The following is a 16,047-nucleotide window of genomic DNA, read 5'->3' on the forward strand; positions in this document are numbered from 1 at the left end:
ATGCTTTGCTCATCCCACATAGCCTTGGCTCATGTAACCTTTCACAAATGCCTATTTTATTTCTGTATCTGAGACTTGCTTTCATTCAGGGATCCCAGCAAATATTGCAAAATCCCTAGCATCTACAATAATTTATAAAGGAAACCCTCCATCATTTCAAAAACCTACAAAGCCTGTAATTAGTACCTGAATATCATGAAGCAAATGTGTCAGGAGAAGATTTTTGAAAATCTGGATCAGGACAAGACTCAAAAATTGTAAGTCTGTAGTAAGGCTGAAAGCAAGGATGTGTTATTTCCTCCCTTACCTTCAGCAGTTGCCCCTGCTTGGTATGGATTAGTTACTGCAGGCTGGCATATAAATCCAAACTTTGTCTCGCTGGAGTTAATGTTTTGTATTTCTAGTATATTTTTAAATTAGAATTCTGAACTCTGTGTTCAAAGTTTTTTCTCCTGTTTGTGTTTTTATAGTCTAAATCAACTGCAAGAGAAAAACCAAACGCTTGCTTTGGTGAATCATAATCTATTTTATCGCCCAGACCTTGGTGGTGGAATATGGGATGGGATGAGATACACAATGGATGAGCTGCCACTTTTTCTACAGCTGAATGTCAGTAAGATGGAGACCTTCCTGCCTCAAGGCCTCAGCATTAGCTAAAGAAAATTTCCTTTAAAGTAACACATGAGTTAGAGCAGTATAAACAGTAAGGCTGCCAATTCATTGCTATAGACTTCTGTCAGGAATCTGAGTGAACTTCGTACTTGATTTTGACATGCAAGTTTATTTTACACCACAAGGTTTGCTTTTTCCAATCATACTTCTCCTCAGGGTTTATTTAGTTTTGCCAATACTAACAAAACTATTTGTGTGGTACCTGCTGGATTATTATCAAAGACATCTAGCAAGTCATTCTACACCCTCTTCTTAACGTCTTTTTAACTCAAATACATAAACAGTTAACTTATTCCTTAAGTAACTGCCTTCCAAATCCCAAGTCACTTAAGCATTCTCTGATTATGTATTTACTGGATGTCACTTGTTAAATTTTGTTTTCTCAACATTATTAGACTGAATTGCTCTGACCATCAGAACATACCAGTGGTGTTTCATATACTGCAGTCATCCCATGCTTGTCTGGGCCTCTCATCCTTCTTGTAATGCTTTTCCTTGTCAAAATGTTGGTTGAAGACAGAGCCATTTTCTAAACACTTCATTTGGTGTTTGCTTTTTTGCTGCCTTTTTTGTGTGTGATTGGCCACTAACTTTAATATCTCTTAGAACTCCTGAGATGGACAAACAGAATGTTTTTTTCAGTTTTTTCAGAACTAGAAAGACTAGTTCAGTGCTTAACAAGCAAGAAAATCAATGTCTATTTGCATGCTCTTTCTGCTTTAGGATATTCTAAATTTACCAGATCTCCCAAGTAATCTTATTTTGAGCTTAATATGCTTAACAGTTTATTTATGAAGCCCTGCTTTATTTTCTGCTGGCTATCATTGATCAGTGCTGAGAATTCCTACAGACCCTTGTGTGTTTTAGCATTTTTCTGTCATGAGTATTATTATGCATTGTGTTTTCCAGGGACAAATTTCACATGGGATTGGTGAATCAACGTCTTCTGCCAAATTTCATGAGTGTTTGGCAAAGTGACAGTATTAATTGAAAAAACCTGCTGGCGGTTCAAACATGCTAATGTAAACAGGGGCACTTTTTGTTTCCAGCAGAGTACTCTAGCCATTTAGTGGCAGGATTTTAGCTCCTAGTCATATGAAAGCTCTCATGCTGAATGGCAGGTAAGTCTTCCTTCAGGAAGAATATTATTCCCATTCCAGATGAAAACAGATTACGTCAGCTGAAGTTGTTCCCCTTCATGAGAAGACTGGTGTTGATTTTGTGATTTGGCAGGGATCTGAGAGAAAGTAGAGTAGGTAAGTTTTCCCTTGAGGTGGTCGTCTACCGCAAAACTGAAGTAGGTGAGGAGACACATGATTTTCCATCACCAGACTTAAACAGGGATTTCCAGACCTTCGGTATGGATGTTTCTGCATCATCTGTCCAGAGGACAAGCACAGGCCTATTTTAGCCTTAAGTGATTTATGAGCTGTATGATACCAAATTGTTGGTGAAATTCACTTGAGTGGGTACTACTGCAGTCTCCTTTTAAGTTGATAAGCAGGCTTTTATACTGCTATAAAGGTGTGTTATTATTTTCTAGTGGATAGAATATTTAAATTCAGGTTTGAAAACAATGGAACATTTATTGTGAGGAGCTGTGATCACCAGTTATATAATAAGAGGATTTAATTGGGAGCCTGCGTAAGGACTGTTGCATCTCACTTGTTACAAGGGCAAATTCTTATCTGCTAGGATCTGCTGTGTTTGCTGGGACAGATGTTGATGTGCAGCTGCAACGTGGTTCTCCTTTCCCCTGCAGTTCTCGGGAGAAAGAATTGCAACCGGGATGAGCCCAGGGCTCTGCCCATTTACCTACTTTGGCATCGTTAGCCTCCAGGCCCTGATGCTTGTCCTCTGCTCTCCAGCTGAGTAGACTTTTTTTGCAGCTGAGGAGGCAACATTTAGCGCCAAGCAACCTGGCCAGAATATTTTAATATTTAGCACTGAAAAGCTATTTCTAGTTCAGAGAGGGATTCTAATTTAAAGTAGCCCTGCTGGTTTTGATGGGACAGGGAAAACACTTAAGCCCTGCTTTAATCCACTTACTTAGTCCAGATACCAATAAGAAGGTTCCAGCCAGGACTCAGAATAATTAGGCCACGTATTTATATGGTGCTTTTTTCTCTTGCTAATACCTGAGCTAGATGTCTTCAATTTATCCTGGCTAAGGATACGTTTGCTGTAGTCATGCTTCTGACTGCGGTGTAGACATAGCCTATGACTCTTATTTCTCAAGGGAAAGAGGCAAGCTTTCCTGGTATAAATAGAAAAGACTAATGACTGCATCTACTTTTCTTCATTATCGTCATCATTTTGCTGTTGCCGTTAGGCAACGTGTCAGCATTTAGCCATAAACATCTCTGCCATGTAAAAGATGTACGCTGACTTATAAACATCATGCTATATCGCAAGCACACATAGGATTTCTGAGTGGATTTTTTTTCCTTCATGACTGCAGGGTTATTTCTGTGGGTGAGATTACTTACTGGTCTGTATCCCTACTTTCTTCTGTTTCTACTAATTGGCCCTTGCTTTAGAAGTAAATCAAACTGCATAGATTTGTTTCCGATATAAACAGTGAGTGATTCTGGTAACAAAAGCTACTATTTGTGAAATTAAGTCCTCAAACAGAGAGAAGCACAGAGTTGTTATTGTGACAATTTTATTTGATGGAAATTGATGTGAATCTTTATGAAGTTTACTGAGAAGGAAGAAGGCAAAAAGACTTGACTTGTTTGTATAAAATCCCAGTTTGTGGATAAGTTTTCAAAAACAAATGAAGATTTGATCCTTTTTAATTAAGCTGCAACTTAGCAATTGAAAGAAAAAATGGCTTGGAATAAATTGAGTAAAAATGTAGAAAAGGCTATTATGGAATTTTCCCTGAATTTAAATCTCATGATGTATTTGAGTCAAATCATTATGTGCCACATTCACAATTTATACCAGCTGACTCTAAGTGTACTTCATTAGTGTAATGCCGGTGAGAATTTTGCACTTACTGAAAACCTAAGGAATGCAGAAGAATATTTAACAGGCTTTTAATCCGTATGAATCTAAAAAATGAAGAATCAAAAATAACAATGAAATTTTTACTTATAATGCAATTGATCATGTTAGTGACCCACATAGCCTAGAATCCCTATATCTTTTTTGAGATCTTAAGGCCTGTTAAGCATAGGAAATTTATACACAACATATTCCTTGCAGTGTTTCTGGTAGGAAACTCGAGCCTGGCTCTGTTCGTAGACTATCTAGTTAGAACCTAACTATTAGTTATTACAGCGCGACTAAAATCCATCTTAAAAACAACAAATTTATATAAAATACATTCTAGTGCTTCAATACATCAGTCCTTAAGATGAGTTTTGCATGATCTTGAATAAACTTGTGCTTTATAGAGGCAGTATGCTTATTTTATGCAATACTAACAATAAGGGTTTTTTCTGTAAAATGTAAATGGATTCAGAGGTTTTGTTTTATTGCTGTCCCTAATAATGACTTATTGTTTGCTCATGGGAGGAGTGAAAGACTTCTTAAACTGAAATTCTTAAACCAAAAGTTTCTTTTTAACATTTCTAGATAAATGGGCTGATTCTGGTCCCATACTTTTTATACTTGAGTGACTTCAATGCTGCTGCTACTGTTTTTGTGCCACCCAAAGGCATGATCTGGCTCAGTGGGAAACTGGAGACCTAAAGTTCAAATAATTAGCATTAGCTGAACATTATTTGGGGATCAGTAATATTTCAGACTAAGATTTTTAATCTTTTTGTTCAATTAATTACATTTTATTAAGAGCCACAATGAATACAGGAGTTGATAGTCCTGTTATGTTATTTGTCTGCATCCAGCGTTAAAGCCAAGTTTGAAATTACTTCCTGTCTGCAACTTTTTTAGCAGTCAGACTGAGTTAGGCTGGTTGAATAAACCCACAAATGTCACTAAGTAATGATAGCTTACCATAATAGCTAAAAAATCCTAACATTGCCAAAAAGGAAAGTCCTGTGCAATGGACACAGAAATCACAGAAATTAGTGTACTTTTTGAAACGCTTCTGAAGTTTCTTTGCAGGTCTGACACTACAAATCCAGGAATATGTAATCAGGTTTTTTTATTAACATAAATCTTTATGTATTATAATGTCAAATGAGTGAAAGATGAGGATCCAACATAAGAGTTTTAAGCATTTTGTAAGGATAGTGATTTAAAAAGGGATGATTTGGTGGCAGACACAGGAATCTCAGTCTACAGTCTATGCTCCATTAATGACTCTATCTTAGGTGGTATAATAATACAAATATAGTGACAAGGCAAGCCAAATGTGGGATTTTGGTTCCATGCAGGAATATTGAGAGGTTTCAGTTGTTTTCTGTCATAAGCTAGGTTAAAATATTGAAATTTTGAAATCGTAATTACGTCTGTAGAATATTCTATTTATCTCCAAATTTTAACATTATCAATTATATATATATTTTAAAAGCAATTACATTTTTAGGGAGTGATTCAGCTGGCAAATCACATTGGTCTAGCACTGCCTTAGAAGCACTACACAATTACATCTGACTTCAAGTGCTGCTCCAGAAGGGTGGAGGCCCTCAACCATGCATGCTGTCCCAATATGCATATCTTGCACACCTTAGAGTATCTAAAATTGCATTAGATGCATATGTTTAGGCAGCTGAATACCGTCTTTATAATCATATCTGTAACATACTTAATTTCTATTGCTTTGCTTTTATATCTCGTGGAAAGAATAAATTTTTAACCTATAAAATTAATTCTATGAAGAACTTAATGAAGTAGAGCATTTGATTATTTAACTCACAGTTGCTTTCACTTAGAACAGTTTGCTATAGGAAATTTTTTTAATCTTTACTAGTTCTTTGTAGTGTCTTAGATACTTCAAATGACAGACAGTAGCAGTAGATATCAACCAGTTAGGTAGTTTAAATTGCTGAGAATGTTAATACAAGCAGTAGTTCAAGAAATGAAATCCAGCCACAACAAATCAAGTGAAACTCATACTGAACTGTTTTCAGACAGAATTTTTAGCACTGTACAAATGATACTATGCAATGAACATATAAGACATGTAGATGCTTTGTTTCATATAGGTAGGAAAATGAGGATGCTTATGAAGAAAACTAACATTGAAATGAAAATCAGGAAAAAATGCAATATGTGGAAAAGATCCAATAGACTGTTGTGGTCCTACAAAGAAGCGAGTACAATAAACATATATTTGAACATTTGCCTGACTTCCATCAACACACTGTTGGGCTGACAGAGAACGAGTTACAAAAGCTTGCCATAGAAGATCAATGTTATGCCCTTTGCCTTGGCAATGATATGACCATAAGAGGCAATAAGATATGGCAATAAGAAGATATGGAGTCAGACCTAATGGCTGTGAACATGTGTTACTGGCAATACAAAAACAGAGAGGCAAGTTATATGAGTCAAAAACTTCTTATGGAGCCAGGGAGCAAGTCAAGCCTACACCATAGTCACAGAGCTGCACAGCCATGTGGGCAACAGCAGCCTCAAAGAACTGTAAATGTAAGTTGAGACCTCAGAAAAATGTTTTCTACTGCCTGGTGTTGTAAGAAAAATCTGGAAAGCCAGCAGAGAATCCTCCGTTACTCTGGAAGCCTGCCGCTGTGCCTGGGAGTGATGGCTTCAGACACGCTTGTGCGCGTGGAATCACCCTTCCACCATTCCACGGTCTTCTAAGGCTTTCTGTCAGTGTTGGCTTGTTGCAAGGCACAGCTAATACACCCACTCCCTGTAGTCCTGTGCCAAGTAGTTCATATAGCCTTAGCCATGTTGACGACTCCTGCAATTTGGGTCCAGTCCCGCTCTGTGGTGACTTGCATGTGATATGGGGACAACCCAAGACAGTACCAGTAGTTTACCTCAGAGACACGTTGTAACGTTCGGCATCTACAGTAGGTTACGCGTAGATGAGAGAGATTAGAGAAGTGATTAGAGAAGTTTGCCCTGAAGCTTTTAATTTTTGAAGCATTTTACACACCTTCCACATTTTACACTGGAAGAGACTGCCTGGCTGGTGTTATACCATAAGTAATATAATACGTCCTACTGGAACAAGGACAAAAAGACAAAGGGAAGAAAGGAAGAGCCTATTCAGAGATTAACTCCCATGAGGAAAACCAATGTTTTGTCACAAGAAGGAGAAAATCAAGATCTGGTTCTCCAGTACAAGGTAGAGGAACGTTGACAGAAGAAGGTGCATCAGCACAGACCAAGTCACGTTATTTTTCTTAAAATTGCGGACACTACTTTTCCCAATTTTCATAGCTAAAGTATTAAAATTAGAATGTAGTAAAGGCAGAGAAAGTAAATATATGGGTATATATAATTGCTGTATTTAATCTTTCACATGGAGAACACAATAGGGAGAATACATTGTGAAAAGATCTTTGTCGAACATTACTGACAGAAGCTATAGTAGAGAAAGCCAATAAACTTAACATGCAAATAGTGACTCTCATGAATCAGCCCAGTCTCCTGTTTGTCAGTGTAGGAGAAATACAGTATGGTAGACATAGGAAATCAATGCAACTGCCACACTTTAAATACTCTGAGCTTCTAAAGGTCAGACCAGCCTGGCTACTCTGCATTCACTCACTTCTGTTACAGTCCCCTTCTCCCTCTGCTGAGTTTGTCCTAAAAAAAGAGAAAATTCCTTAATCTTATGTGGTTTTTGTCCCTCCCTCAACTTTTGTAATGCTGCTACTCATGGGAGCTCAGTAAATAACTTTTGTCAGAAATATGTGATGCAATCATTTTTTTTTCTCAAGAAATCTCGTACTTGAGGAGTTTCTGGGAAAGTATGCCAAAGGGCTATCTTTTTATTGGGTGTCTGTACAGCACCTGCTACTGCATCTGTGCATCCCGTGCATAGGGGATGCACAGATATCCAGATATGCGTGCTTGATACTATTGCTGTATTAATAATAGAGAAGCAAAATTGAGTGGGCAGTTGGATTTAAGTGGTGATCATCATTAGAGGACCAACCTAGAAACTCTGCTTAATTTCTGAGGGAAGCACTTGTGTTTGAGTCAGGCCCAGATCAGGCAGCTGGTGAAAGGAGGACTGGGAGTATCTTAATGTTTGTACAAGAGTGGCCTTGACAAGCATGAAAAGAGAAATCTTAGTATGGACAAGGGTGTTTAGACAGGAAAATCATGCTGCACTAGAAAAGAAAGCATAAGAAATGTGGTGTTAACTTCCAGTTCACATATGAGACTCTGATTTCAAAATGTAGAATTGCAGAAGTGTTGGCTGAAAGGGACCAATGCACGTCCAACCATATGCTCAATGCAGGACTGTCACCAATGGTAGATTAGCTCAGCTGTGGCTTTGTCTAGCTGAGCCTCAAAAACATCTAAGGATGGAGATTCCAACATCTCTCTGGGCAGAAAAATAAACAAAAAAAGTGCCCCATAAATCAAACTGAAGCCAGGTCACGAGTTGCTTCTGATGACTTTGTGCAGACCTGAAAGAACACGTACAATTAAACATGATGATTTGGTTATTCTGTTTGTTTTTTTCACAGATACCTGGAGATCCATAATATGTTGCTGAAGAGATGCATTATTTTTGACACAACCATGTTTCTTCACTAGCGTCTGGGTGATTTATGCATAGCAGTAGAAGGCATTGCCAATAAGCCATAAGTACAATCTGGATGAGCAGGTTAAAGTTTGGTAGAGAGCAATCCTTTTTGCATTAAACTACCATTTGTCAAAAGGGGTTATATTCATATATTGCTACGGGCTGCACAGAATAGAAGTCAATATATAGAAGAATATGACTGTTTCCTTAACAAATGGGACTTTACTTATATCTTTCAGCTGGACAACAGACTGATCTGAAGGAGCCGTGTGCGGCAGGGTGTGCAGTGATCCACGTTGTGATCCAGACACTGTCACTTTCCTCTTTTGCAGTAGCGACAGTTGTCTGGGTGGGTGAGTGTGTGGTGTTAGCATAGCACAAAGATTTTAATGATTTATGCTGCTGGGGAAAAGCAAAATGTGTTGGGTTTTCCCCCACCTGGTGCAAAATGTATGCAATATATGAGTACCTCTACAGAAATTCTGGGGTTTCCTGAAGACTTAGGAAGTAAAAACAAACTTTAAAAATGTGGTTGTGGGGGATAGTATAGGAACATGTACGCTGCAATGTCATGTAGCAAATATTTTTCAATCATATGATTACATTTCTCTTTTTGGCCTGAGATCCTGTTTCTACTTGCTGTTTCTGAATGCTGTGAAATTTTGGTTGCACAACAAGACAGTTAATTTAAATGACTGTTAATAGTATTTCTACATAGCTCGCTATGGGTTTTAAGAGCTACATGGATGATAATTACTAATTTCACATCACTCTGAGATGTGTGCAATAAAAAGATGAATCCATAGTGCTTTGGTTATGAGAGTAAATGCTATGAGAGTACGTTGTCAAAGCAAATTGATAAAATTGAGGTTTCCTGATGTAGTACTGGTGTAGTACTTTGTCTTGCTCTACATTTGTAAACTAGGAAGAATACTTATTCAGGTACAGATTCTGACAGTGACTGGAACGGAGACCATCCAGTTTCCATAAGATTAGAAAGACATAGAGCAGAATGAGACCAAATTGTCACCAGGGAATTCAAATTCAGAACTTGGGGCTTCTGTACCATCACATCTTGCAAACACTACTTTAGCAAACCACAGTAATATTTAGTAGTGTGCACCCTAACCAATCTTGCTAGGTTTTGCATAAAATAACTTCCACAGAGCTATTTGTAAGTTTTCTCACATTTCTAAGGTGGTCAGTACTCTCAAGCTGATTGCAGGAGACCAGGAGAATTACTGAGTTTTTGATGCTATAACAGTAACAAGTGCCACTTTAAAGAAACAAAACAAAACGAACAACAAAAAACTCCTTTGGTACATGGAAGACAGGAAATACTAATTCTGGTTTCTTTAGTGTTTCCATGATGTTTGTGAGTATCACAGGACATATAAAAATGTGAATACTCTGCAACCTGTTGCCTTGCAATAGTCAAGTGATACTATCCTCAGCCTAAAGATTAAAACTGAGATAAAGTACAGAAGCTGCTAGTTTGAATAATATTTGCTGTTTTAGAGTAGTGTTTTCAAACGTTCAAGTCATACGCATGCTTTGGAATTCCATTTTCAGTATTTTTGAAGTTCCCTATTTACAGTCCAAGTTATCCTCTGGTGTCCTCAAAAATAAGAGAAGTTCTGTAAGTGTGAGGGTATTCCCACATCCTTGACTGCTTTAGTGTTTAGCTTCCTGACTGAGATTTTCAATCCAGAAATATTTTTAAAAATCTATTTTACACAGTTAAAGCTGGTGTCAGTTTTACAGAATTGCTACTCTAGACTAGTTTGAAAGTTGTAATCTACAGGTGAAGTGATATTTCCAAGTTGCTTCAGATTTGTCTTTGGTAATGGGATTTTATAAGAGTGAATGCTTAGAGCTCTGCTCTGTATTTGCTCCAGATTGGGCTAAAAGTCTCGCATGAAAGGAACTGGATCTGCTTGTGTTTTGTTGGGAGAAAGAATGCATGTTTTTGCTTGATCTGGTTGTACTTAAGTTCATTAAGTCTAAAAAAAAATCTGGCAAATGCAGAGTCATGTGTAGTTTTGTTTGTTTATTTGTCTTTTGCCCAAAAATGCCTGTAGCAGGAGTTTATGTCCATCTGCAACTGTCTGAAAACTGGGCTTTCTCTTGTAATGTGTGCAGAAGTTATGGTTTTTCTTCTTTGATTTTTGTTCTTAAGATTTTACAACATTCTTTCTGGTTGAATAGCTGACTAGCAAAGCAGAAAGTCAGCCATTTATAGCATGTAATTAAGCTCTTTATATGCTGAACATTTGTCATTAGTATAGGAAAAAATGTTTGCTTCCCTTGTGTAGTGTACTGACAGTAAATTCTGTGAATACATTTCTTTCATTGTTACAGGTGGATTTTTGAGAAACCAACATTTTGAACAGAGCTTTGCTTTTCTTCGCAAAGAAAAGAGCTGAATAGAAGAGGCTGCAAATTAGAAGTGATCTCTAATGCAAGGAACATAACAAAAATCACACTTTTGTTGCACATCTTCACAGAACGCTGTGCGTTACATTTTATGACAATCAGTGCAAATCAAGTATTGTGCACCACGCTGAGCTTCCAATCGGCCTTCACCATACAACCCTCAGGACAGAAATAGGTGGTACTGGTGGGGATGAAAACTGGTTTGGATGAAAACTATGAAAAGTAGAAAAACAGATCTCCTAAGAACAAAATCACACCTGGTGTTAAAGCCTACTCTCTCATTAAGCAATGATTATTGCCTGCTGTGTATAAAAATAGCCAACACAAATAGCACAGCTTAGCAGTGCTAATTTAATAGCTGAATGTGCTTATGAGTGTTCGGTGGAGCAGAGCGAATAATCCGGCAGAAGTAGTATATTGAATGATTTCAGTCCCTCTTTTCTACTTACGGAATAACCACAAAGAGATCACAATTTCCTTGAGTTCATCTCGTCAAATATTTTTTATTAATAGCTTTTCCCAGATACAATTTACTGACTTGATTGATCATGAATATTCTGAATTTAAGCAATAGTGCATACTTGTGGTTAATCAGATAAGTCACATTTTATCATTCTTGTTGACTGACTGGGTTGAGTACACAACAGCTTTCAGGGAGCTCAGCCTGGACATATGTAAGAGGAAGCAAATGTACAAATGCACGCGTATGACTAAAGTATGATATTTCCCAAAACACGTTTGCATTATTTATCTTCAATATAGGTAGAACAGGTTCTTCACTGCATGCATTAACTATAGAGTGGAACGGGACTTGTAACTTTGCACTTAATGAATTGTTATATTCTACTACTGCAGATGTGTATTTTAGTGGGTAATGTGCGTGCTATGTTTCATGCACAGGGTAGGGTGAAATAAGACTTATCCATTGGCTTTCCAATATAGGAAGGAAAAGTCACACCGGAAAGGCATAGAAGACAAAATTTAAATATTGTATCTTTAAATTGACTGTGAAATTCCCGCACCGGCTGATAGCCTGCACGTCCAATGATGAATCACAGGTGAGAGAATAGGATGATGCAGTGCCATCAGGCAGGACTGCAACGTGCTGGGATTCACTTCAGAGAGCGTTAAGTCAGCGGGGAACATAGTGCGATTAACAGGGGTGAACAGAATGGTGAGGACCCTGCGCAGAAAGAGAGGCCCGCTGGTAGATTAAGAGGGCCCCATGCCAGATCACAGTGCATCTATATGGACCCGTTCTCTTCATTTCTTCTGCTTTAACTTTGGGTATGTTGTCCCACCTCCAGGTACACACTTCATAAAGTTTTATCCAAAGCTAACTCATTTGGACTTGGTGAGCAGTTCAGCTTCTGCTTCATATTATGAATTTGCATTTTGCGTAGACCTACAGGGACCCAGTCCCATTTGCATTTTTGCATGCACTGGTAATCAACTGATGCTACAGCCACCAAAATACAGCATAGGTTGGGGCTTTACAGATCACTCTTATGCACTTACTTGATTCATGTATGGTGTGCATCACAGAAGAGCAAGGCTATTTTTATTTTTTTTTCTCAGTGCTTGAGCCAATGGGGGAACCTGGGAGGTGTTTTCCTGTTGAAAATCCACTGTACCTCAATTACATTTAACTTGCACATAATTACTGCTAGATTTTATCACTTGTAGCTGCTACTTCTATGTCCAGCAGATGCTCAAGAATCTTTTCCATAATAAGAACAAAACAAAATCGTGGATACATCAATGTATTCTTCTTTGTTTGAAAGGGGAAATCTCCAAGCTCTTGATTCCCCATTTTACCTGGATTACTTGAAACCTCAAAACAACCATTACTGCATTGAATATTTCTGTTGTATGCTCTGACTTCTGCTGGAGCAATAGTGCAAACAGCTAACAAATGCACTGTTATGTATATGTTATCCTATGGTCATGTTTTCATCTGAGGCCACTGGAAGAAAGTAAAGATGAAATAAGAAACGAAAATAATCTTGAAACATAGCTAGTATTAATTGTCTTATTTAATGTTTTTCCAACTCTTTCTACCTCTGGAAGTTGCTGAGAATTTATTCTTATAAAAGGCAGGAGGCAAATTAATAATAAATGGGAAATAATATATTAAAAGGATGCTTGAAAGAAGAAACTATCAGAGTTGTTATGATATTTACAAAAGCAAATCTGGAGCATCACTATAGACCTCTGTTTTGGCACATAAGGATTGTTTTAATTCAGTTTTCCAGTCTACTCCTGAGATCTTTAGGTAGTTATTCAGCTATAGGAATTCAAGATTTCTTTCAAAAGGTCGGGAAGGGGGAACAGAAGCCAGGAAGCTCCTAATACATTGGAAATTGATGATGCTGATTTTAGGTACTAGGTGGATTATAGGTGATTATAGGTACTAAAGGTGGAAGGTATTGTCTGCTTTCATGTAGGGCATAACTCTGCTCCGTTTAAACTCTTTGACTTGCTAGGCCGATTAGATGTTGGATGTGGTTCTGCAGTGACGAGAATGAGACTTACACCTGTAACTGTGTAATATTTAAATATTCATTTATAAAACTGAGAATACTCATTCTGAAATCAAGCTAAACACCTTTTTCTGAGAGCATTTCTTTACTGATAGTGTTCACTTATGCTTTCCTCCACTTGCCTCCCTTTCCTCCTTTAAAATAAATAAATAAATAAAATCCTGCAAAAGAATTTTTCCCAGCCAGATGCATTTGCTGATCCAGTTTGCTGCAGAGGGAACTGTAATAGCCCAGCAGGAAGAACAAGCATGAGAGGATGCTTCAGCTGGTTTAAAGTTACTTGCGCAGCCTTTCTCCCAAATGTATGAAACCACAACTCTAGCACCTTTTGACACAAGGTAACATAAGAAAGAGTACCATCAAATGAATGGCTCCTTTTGTCAGGAGAAGTAGGACAAAAACTGAATTTTTATACTGAGAGGTGCTAAGCAGTTTCAGCATTTAGTGATTCACTGACAAATACCTGCATTCCATGCTGCCTAATCCCAGGTTGCTTTTATCTGCAGATTTAAGTTTGAATTTAACATTCATTTCATTGCAGACTGAAAACATACATTGAAATTTGCCACAAAATAGAACTTCGGTTCCAATTATGGCAAGTGAGTCTGTAAAACACGTCTAAATAGAACCCTCATTGACTGGAGATGTAGTACTTCAACTTTCTCTTGCTTATTTGGACGGTTGATAAGGCTTTCAAGATGTGGATAACAAGGCATAGACACAGCTGACTTTGCTGTAGCAGAAATGAAATTAAGGAATCTCTAAACTGATCTGTATCAAACAAAGGTACTATTTCCCTTAAATAATAATACCCTGAATTAAATAATAATAGCCAGAATGACTGTATTTTTAAAAATATATCCATAAGTGTAGGAAAGCCTCTGTCTTGGTGAGCTCAGAGTGATAAGCATGCACCATCTTTTCTCAGATGTCCTCTAGTCATTAATTCCTAGCTGGTGCCCTTCAGCCAAAGCTGGTGTAAACTTTGGGAATGAACTGAAAAATCCTCTCTCCATTGCTGTCCACCTTAACTGGAAATGTTTAAAAAATGTTGATTCAGTGAATGCTATGAAGCTCGCTCTCTCGTTTATACCTAGGAGGAAAATGCATCCCAAGGATAGGTGATGGATGATATTCTTTATTTCCTAGTTTTGAAGAGACTTTTAGTTTACTTGCATAGCTTTCCTTTAAAACATAAACACCTCTAGAGTAAGGTACATGCCTTTTTAAGTGAGTGTGTTACAGAAGTAGATACTTGATACAACTGATCCAGCCTGGGTTTACAGTTCATTGTAATCTCCCGTTCCCTTCCTCCCACTAGTATCCCTGCACTGTGCATGCTACTTTTTCTCCCCTTTTTTTCCCTCACTCTTCTCCCTTCCTTCTGTGCTATCCTCACCTACAATCTCCTCTACTTCACAGGTACCAGATAACTTTACTTTAACTTTACTCAGAAAAGTCCCAGCTTGTATTTGTCCCAGCTTTGTCTCGGCTCTTTTACCTCACATTTGCCTTTGAATCTGTTGCGTCTTTTAAAGACCAGAAGAAACCTGCTTAATTTTCCTAGCTGCATCTGTTGGTCTTATAAAGATTTATCTTCTATCTTCAAATCTGTAGAAGTACTGAATTTATCCACATGAATTTGTAACTTACGCATATACTCTCCTTCCTCAAGAAGATAACATCGAGGTTAGAGACAGATCTTTAAAACTTAATTACAAGTATCAAGAGGAAGACGGAGTGATCCAGCCTTTCAGCTTGCTGGGCTGTAGGTAAGATGTGATATATTACAAACATTAAAACTGGAGATGACGCACAGTTCATTCAGGAAAATTTAAACACTGTAGGATGATGTATACACAAATGACTGTTTTCTAGAACCACTGTGGTGATTTATGAACTTAGTGATTTCTAAAATAAGAAATGAGAGGCGTTCATGGAAAGCTGTCTTTACTCCTCTAAATGAGTGACCAGCTGACAAATGGAATAAGCCAGAGAGGTCTGCTGTCACCACAGCTATGGGTTTACCTGAACTTTTGTTGTAGTGGACGTTTAAAAAAACAAAACAAAAAATCCCTCAGCATTCTCTTAGAGTGCTTTATGCCACACTAGTTACATCACTCCTGTTTAATTTTCCTGAACTAACTGACAGCTCTTTGGTAAGTTCTAAAACAGTGCTTCATTATATTTTCTAATTATCTGTGTAGATAACTGTTGTTAATTTGGCTAAAACTGAATTTCAGTATGTGTGAAGGAATAACATTAATAGAAGAAAAATGAACTGGTTTTTTTTTTAAATGTACTAAATTTCTAGATTGGCTCTAATGAGACTTTTCTTAGAATTAGGAAAAAAAAAATCCTAAACAATAGAGCTTTGACTAGTTTTACTTGATCTTAAATCGTTGGTTCATCCTGCTTCATAGACTTCGTATAATTTGACCTTGAGTGAAAGAGCTTTCATTCTTGATAGAAACTAATTGTGTATGTGGTGTTCAAATCATAGTGTTAAAATGAAATTAGTACTGCACAGGAGGGGATAATACAAGGAAAAACATGCTGTCTTAATGGGCTATAAACCTTCTGAGTGAAGCACTATTTTCAAACCAATGAGATAGCTGTAAAGTCATCTTTACTATCTATGATTCAAGTATAGCCCTGAAAGTTATAATTTGTACCTTAAATAAAAAGACTGTAGAGACTGAAAAACTACACTCTGGTGCTACGAGATGTCTTCCCCTGGGTCAGGAG

At 37.5% G+C, this 16,047-nt stretch overlaps 1 long non-coding RNA gene across 1 annotated transcript in view; it reads left to right on the plus strand.

Annotated features, from left to right (window-relative positions):
* Positions 1 to 1,774: 1,774 nt before the first annotated feature.
* Positions 1,775 to 16,047, plus strand: part of LOC142404823 (uncharacterized) — a 28,173-nt gene continuing 13,900 nt past the window's right edge. Inside the window, exon 1 of the long non-coding RNA XR_012773960.1 lies at positions 1,775 to 1,928. This is a non-coding gene — a long non-coding RNA (uncharacterized LOC142404823). The remainder of the gene's footprint in view (positions 1,929 to 16,047) is intronic.

The sequence above is a fragment of the Mycteria americana genome, chromosome 1 (genome assembly GCF_035582795.1).
Source record: "Mycteria americana isolate JAX WOST 10 ecotype Jacksonville Zoo and Gardens chromosome 1, USCA_MyAme_1.0, whole genome shotgun sequence".
NCBI lineage: Eukaryota > Metazoa > Chordata > Aves > Ciconiiformes > Ciconiidae > Mycteria > Mycteria americana.